The following is a 6,996-nucleotide window of genomic DNA, read 5'->3' as shown; positions in this document are numbered from 1 at the left end:
GTGTGTGTGTGTGTATAAACGTAAATCATCTGCAATGTATCAATAATATAATACACCATATTAATTGTACAGTCGTTTTTACCTGAAGTCGCAGGTCGCAATAATTTCAACTTGGAGTCAGTCCACAAGCATTGCGCTCATGACGCCCGTATACATACTCAGACATTCCTCGCCTGTAGCATAAACTCATCATCGTTCTCGTCATCAGTACCTCTTTAAATACGTATCGTTTACTTTTCTTGTGAATGGTGCTGTACAAACGTGTGAATAGTGTTGTACAAACTTGTGAATAGTGTTGTACAAACGTGTGAATAGTGCTGTACAAACTTGTGGATAGCGTTTTCCATATTGTCGTTGTTCCTGTTGTTTGGTTTCTTTTTCTTTTCTTTTCCAAAATACAATTCAGTTTCACTACTTTGAGTGACACAACTTAAAAGATGCCACCCCCCCCCCCCCTTTCCTCCTTTTCAGTCTCTTTTTTTTGTACTCAAAGTTGTTGAGGGTTTACTTTTCTATACCCCCTCTCCATTTTTGTCATGAAGATAGAATCGAAACATGTTCAAGGCTGAATCCGATAAAGTCTAATGTAAGCACAAATAACATGATGAAATAACCTATAATTGAAACAAGACTGATCCAGTATGAGCAATTCAAATATCAAATAAACAATGTAAAATGTAGTATGGCGCTCATATGACCTTATGCAGTTGCGAGCGCGGTAAAACCCTCTATAATATTTTTTTTTTAATGTACTAGACTTGATTACCTCAATAATGTCCAGGAGGAGGCTAAGTACACGCAGTCTCACAGACTTCAGCGTACAACAACACAATCTATGGTGTTTATTAATATGACTTCCAATAGCGAGCTGCGATCATTGGAAAAATATGCTTTTTTGCAAGGGATTCATGCTTCATGAAAGAAAGTGGAGGGGCAAAGAATTGTTCTAAAAATTATATCCTATGTGTTTCACGTCTCTACGCGGGCAATAATCAAATCTGACTAACAGCTAACATAAAAATTCACGATTACATTTTTACCATGCATATGACATATGACAAATACGTATGACGGTTCTAGAATGCACAATAATCATTGTATCATAATAATATAATGTATTGGTATTACCATGGTATTGTTAATGAATATGTTTGTTAATATAATGTTTTGAAATTGCATTAATGCAGTTGCATGAAATTAAAGAATATGTGGAAAAGAAATGAACTGGTGTACACTTTGTACTTATTAGTTATGTGCTTTCTAGACGGTCATGTCACAATTTGTCCCCTTGGGATGGTCTTACTCGCCTTCAGGTTCCTTTCTGGTCCCCTCTACTCCAATCTCCGCGGTAGCCTTTCCTCTCAACTCCCACCTATCGTACACACAGTCACATTCACACACAAACACATACACACACACATAAACAAACACACACATACACACATACATAAAAAACACGCATAAACAAACTCAAACATGCACAGGCAAACACAAAATTGATTAATTTCGTTCTGTTTCTACTTCATGCCTGAGACATCCTTCGCTTGTGCTCTTTTTTCTTGCGTTTGTTTAAGACAATAATGATTATAATCGCTCTACAGTTGTTAGACATTCAGTCATCTGTTTGCAGCTATTGCAGACAAATTTAAGTTAGTCAGTTTGACAGCATAATATAAATGACAGACTTGCTTTTAAAAGCGATACCGTCCCAGCTGTAAATCTTTCCAAATCAGTAGAAACGCCCCACTAGAATTTTTTATTTGTATTTTATCAAGTAATTTTCTAGAATAGAGCCTATAGCTCTTTGCAAAAATATTGATCTGTTAAGACAAATTGATACAAGTCAGTGTGCAAAAGCTGGAGAGTTTATGTTCAACAGTTGAGGAGATATTTGAGAATAAGCTGCGCCACGAATTTTGGACCGCACTATTGACTATAGATAAGACACATAATATTATTATAAGGCATTGTCAAGGCAGGCTCCACCCTGGGTAAAAAAAAATTTTTAATCTGTATTTATGTGAGGCATCATGGTGAAGCCAAGAGCTCGTCAATGTGATAAAAATATTAAAGAAAAAGACATTTTTCCGGGGTTTGGCAATTTTTATGGACAGTATTTTGTTGGGTTTTTGTTTGTTTGGTGGGGGGGGGGGTTATCTCACCTTCTTCAGCGTCCACTTAATAACATATTTTACTTAATTTCTAAGTAGACTTTATTGAAAAACATTGGTTAAAGGAAGAAACAAATAACTTTTTAGGTTCCAAAAGCCTGAAAGCTATGGAAGTCAGAACGTTTTGGTGTTGTTTTTTTCTCGCTATTTTTAATTCAGAAACCAGGCCACTCGCACCTCCTTCAATCGCAAAATATCTTGACTTCTATTCAAGATAGATGGATATTATTTTCATCAAAGGCAAGGCAAATGAACAGGCTTTGTGATTAAACCAATAGCTCCATATGCCCAAAACTTGCCAAGCACCTGATTTATCAATGTTATGCTCATACTGTGCCGAAACAACATAGGGGGACCTGCTGCTTTTTCTTTCCTCATCCTTACTATTGTCATTTTTCCTCTACGTCTTTTGTATGTTTGTCACTCTTGTGACCCGCTATTTCCGTGTTGCCTTGAAAGTCGAAGCAGACTTTGTCCTGTTGAAGCTCGAGATGTGAGCAGAGTAAGCCTGATTCCCTGTAACGACTTCTCTGTTGGCATCCACCCCTTGGCGCTCATATGACCTTATGCAGCTGCTAGCGCCGTAAAATCTTACTAAAACTACGCAAAGTCAGTTTCAACGAAATGAGACAGGCGAAAGCGAACAAGCTATTATACTAAGTTTAGACAAGTAATAGTGCCAGGCCTGCGCCAGAGAGTTTGTGAAATATGAGTATATATTTTTTCCCATCAGGTCTGTATTACTATACGGTAATAAAACGAAAAAATTTCAATAGCTCAGACAGACGAAAGTGGGCACGCGACTATACTTTGTTCAGACAAGTAGCAATGCAAGTCCTGCCCCAGAGAGTTTGGGAAATACGAGTATATTTTTTCTGGTTTGTAATATGAATGGTACAGGGAAATAAACTATTAAAACGAAGAATCACAATAGCTGAAGACAGTGTCAGTAAATTGAGTCCATTTTCTTTTTCGCGGCAAGCGAAAGCGAACAAACTATAATATAGTAAGTTCAGACCATTATGAATTGTGCCAATCCTGCCCCAGACAAATTGCGAAATATGAGTGGTTGGTACCTCACCTACGAGAGGAGAGTTGCGCCCCTCCACCCTGAGGCAGCCGGCTATTTACCCCGGGAAAAGTGAGACTGGGGAGTGTTAACCTCATGACCTGGTGTGAGCTAGATATTGTAGCCTCCTTGTTTTTGGTAAGTGTTTTACGCGCTCGCAACTGCATACGGTCGTATAAGCGCGTGAGCTAGATAGTGTAGCCTCCTTGTTTTTGATAAGTGCTTTACGCGCTCGCAACTGCATACGGTCATATGAGCGCGTGAGCTAGAGAGTGTAGCCTCCTTGTTTTAGTTTTAGTAAGTGTTTTACGGCGCTCGCCACTGCATACGGTCAGAAGAACGCGCGAGCCAGACACTATAGCCCCTAGTGCCTTGTTCAAGCCGTGATTGCTTTCTGACTGTTTTGCTTGTCTTTTTGTAGTGGAATACAGGAGTTGCAACCAGTGTATGTGGGGACCGTGGTGTAGCGGTTAGGATCTTCTCTGTTGTACATAAAAGACGAGGGTACCATTCCCGACAGAGAAAGCTTTCTTCTTCTTCTTCTTCTTCTTCTTCTTCTTCTTCTTCTTCTTCTTCTTCTTACTTTTATTTTTATCCGCCACTTATACCCTTTTGGGTGTCGCGGAAAGAAAGAGACGTCTCATTGTCTCCAGTCGGAGAGCTTGGGTGAGGGGGATGCCGTGGGTGGTTAATGTTTCCCTGACTCCATCTATCCAGGTCTTTCTCGGTCGCCCTCTAGCCTTGTTGCCATCGAATCTTCATACATGATTACTAATAATAAGTATTGCTGTGTATCAACCCTACCGCTATCAATGTTCGGGCGCTGTTTCTAAAGCCATTCACGAGTCCTTTATCAACACACGCGTTCGCATTCCGGCACGTGTTCCTGGGTGCGAGCGAGCGCCACCTAGGTTACAGAAGTCTTCTGGTTACCGCCCTTGATCTTCCCCGCACACTGATTGGCTGCTCGTATTCCCGTCGTTTTATCCTGCAAACCTCCCCCGCTAATCATATCCGCCCTGAACCATCATGTCAAAGGTTGAACCAATAGGAGATTCCCGGCAGCCTTAAGCACGGAAGTCCAAGTGATACCATGCAGGTAGAACGCACAAATTGGCTGCCCCTGCTAAAAATAACAAGGGCTGCTATCTCAGGTATTACTCCAACATATTTTACTGTTCTGTTGTATGACAGCGGGGGGCAATTAACCCCCCGGGATATGTTTTAATTAGAACACGTCTTGTGGTGGATCGCAGTGTCATTTCACTCCCATTACCCCCAGCTCACGTGTTGCTTTTGTTGTTGTTGTTGCTGCTGTTGTTGCTGTTGTTCCTGCTGCTGCTGCTGCTGTCGTTGTTGCTGTTGTTGTTGTTGTTGTTGTTGTTGTTATTGTTGTTGTTGTTGTTGTTGTCGTCGTCTTTGTCGTCGTCGTTGTCGTCGTCGTTGTCGGCGTCGTTATTGTTATTGTTGTTAAAAGAAGCGTGGCCCATCAAAGCGAGTGACCACATCCCGATCACTTTGCCTAAAGTTTGACATTATTAATGGGAGTGTCGTGTTCTGTAAAGACAATAAACCAACGATTTAGTTCAAGAATCCAGTATGTCACATATTTATTTCTTCTAAAATCGCCTTTTTTTCCCCCTTTTCTTTTTGCTTTCCCGTGGCGGAAGATCACTCTCCGTCACATTTTATTATCTTATCGATGTGAGGAACAATCTGATCCACACATCGAAAAGATGTGTGAAAAAGAAAGTCTTTGGTCACGGGAAAGCACCAACAGCAACTTTAAAGGTTGATTTTTAGACTAATGTAGCATACGTGTTTCTTGAACTGAACCCCCAAATTGAGAAAAAATGATTGCTCCGAAAATAGAAAAACTTTTGTGTTTTTTAGAGAAGCCAAATATTTTCATGTGCACGGGTTGTGACATCTTCACAGAAATGTGTGTCGATTCCTGGGGACTATTTTGTTAAGACAATGAAATATTTTTTAGTACAGAGTACATTTTTTCAAAATTAATTAAAATGACAATAACTCGGTGATCTTTGCCCTAATTTCGACAAGATTTCGGACATATAAAATTGAACCTAGGAGACGTCAAATTTTGGCAATGTTCTAAAAAAATCAAGGGGATCTGTAACGTGGGCAACTACGGGTACTACGAGATTTTTCGCCTTTGTCCAAGAAGACTATTTGTGGATCTTTCCTACCAGAAGATCAAGGGTGTGGCTGAAAGACAGCAGTAAGAAGCAGCCAAGGAGTAGCAGTAGAGAGGCTGCAGAAAGAGTCAGGAGCCCAGAGGAGGGGGAAAAGGAGGTGAGGGGTAGGGGGAGAAAGAGGAAACGAAAGCAGACGACAGAACATTGCTAGAGAGCAGGAAAGGAAGTGAAAGGAGACAATTTTAGAGAAGAAAATTTTTGTTGTTGCCCGGATTTGAACCCGGGACTTTTGAATGAGAGGCCAACACCTTAACCTGTAGGCGACGAGAGCCCCCAGTACATCATGAGTGGCCCTTGCACGTTTACAAGAAAAGTTTGGGGGACGCCCTGTAATCCACACGGGATGTCCTAAGAGAATTCTTGACATCAAATGGTTGGACAAAGTACCACGCACTGATGTTCCCAGAAAGAGCAGATACTCGGAGTCTGTTTTCTTTAGCTCAAAAGGACTCAACTTCCCTGGGCTGGTCATGCTGTAAGAATGCCTGATTTCAGAATCCCAAAGGCAGTATTCTGTTCTGAGCTGTCCTCGGGGAAGCGTAAAGTTGGCGCACCAAAAATAAAAACCCACTACAAAGACACATTGAAAACTTCTCGGAATGACTTCAATGTTAATCCCTTGACATGGGAGAGTTTAGCTCCAGACAGACGCATTTGGTGAGCAGCAATAACAGAGGGCAACAAATCATATTGTGACACCTCACGAATAAATTAGAAATGCTGAAACCAAGAGAAGCCCGCAAGCTGTACGAATCCACAAGTGGAAACACAGCTTTAAATGCTAAAAAAAAGTGGTGAGCTTTTCTCTGCCAGAATTGTTCTCATTGGCTATAGCAGAAGTCACAAATCATCTTGATCCTTTTATCTTCTATTTCTCTTGAAGAAACAAGAAACATAATCCTGGGCAGATGCATTATAATTCATCCTTATACACTGAAGGACAAAGTGTTATTAGTACTTTTAAGTTGGAAGAAGGTGCTTTGAAAGGCAGCGTTTCACAGATAACCGTCACTAAACTGTCTACTTTTGAATTACACAAAGAAAGGGCAGGTGATATTTAATGTTATCAACGCAATTGAAATGTTTTTTCCAGAAATTTATACTCGGATGAGGCTCGAGATAGAAAGGAAATTAGTTTCCCAGTTGTTTTAAAACATGGTTTATCTGATTTTAGGCGAGGCAATGCGCACCAACCAATTTTTGCTTCTGTTCATGTCTTCAAAGAAAGTTTTAAAACTGAGACGTGTTTCGTACCGTTTCTCCAATTCAGACACGAGTTTTTGTTCCCAAAACAGTCGCACACAGGGTGAGATAAAACGGATTTTATACACATAGTTATAAAAAGATATCCTAACAACTGACAAAATAGATACATTAAATATCAAAGTTTATTTATCTTTTATTCTCACTATCTCTATCACACCTGTTGCTTTAAACACAAATATGAATCATTCTATGAACATGACCATGTTTATTATTAGTTTGAAGTGTAGAATGGAACAGATCTCTCTCTCTCTCTCTCTCTCTCTCTCTCTCT

This window comes from Aplysia californica, unplaced genomic scaffold (assembly GCF_000002075.1).
Source record: "Aplysia californica isolate F4 #8 unplaced genomic scaffold, AplCal3.0 scaffold00476, whole genome shotgun sequence".
In the NCBI taxonomy this organism is placed as follows: domain Eukaryota; kingdom Metazoa; phylum Mollusca; class Gastropoda; order Aplysiida; family Aplysiidae; genus Aplysia; species Aplysia californica.
This window is presented reverse-complemented; position numbering follows the sequence as displayed.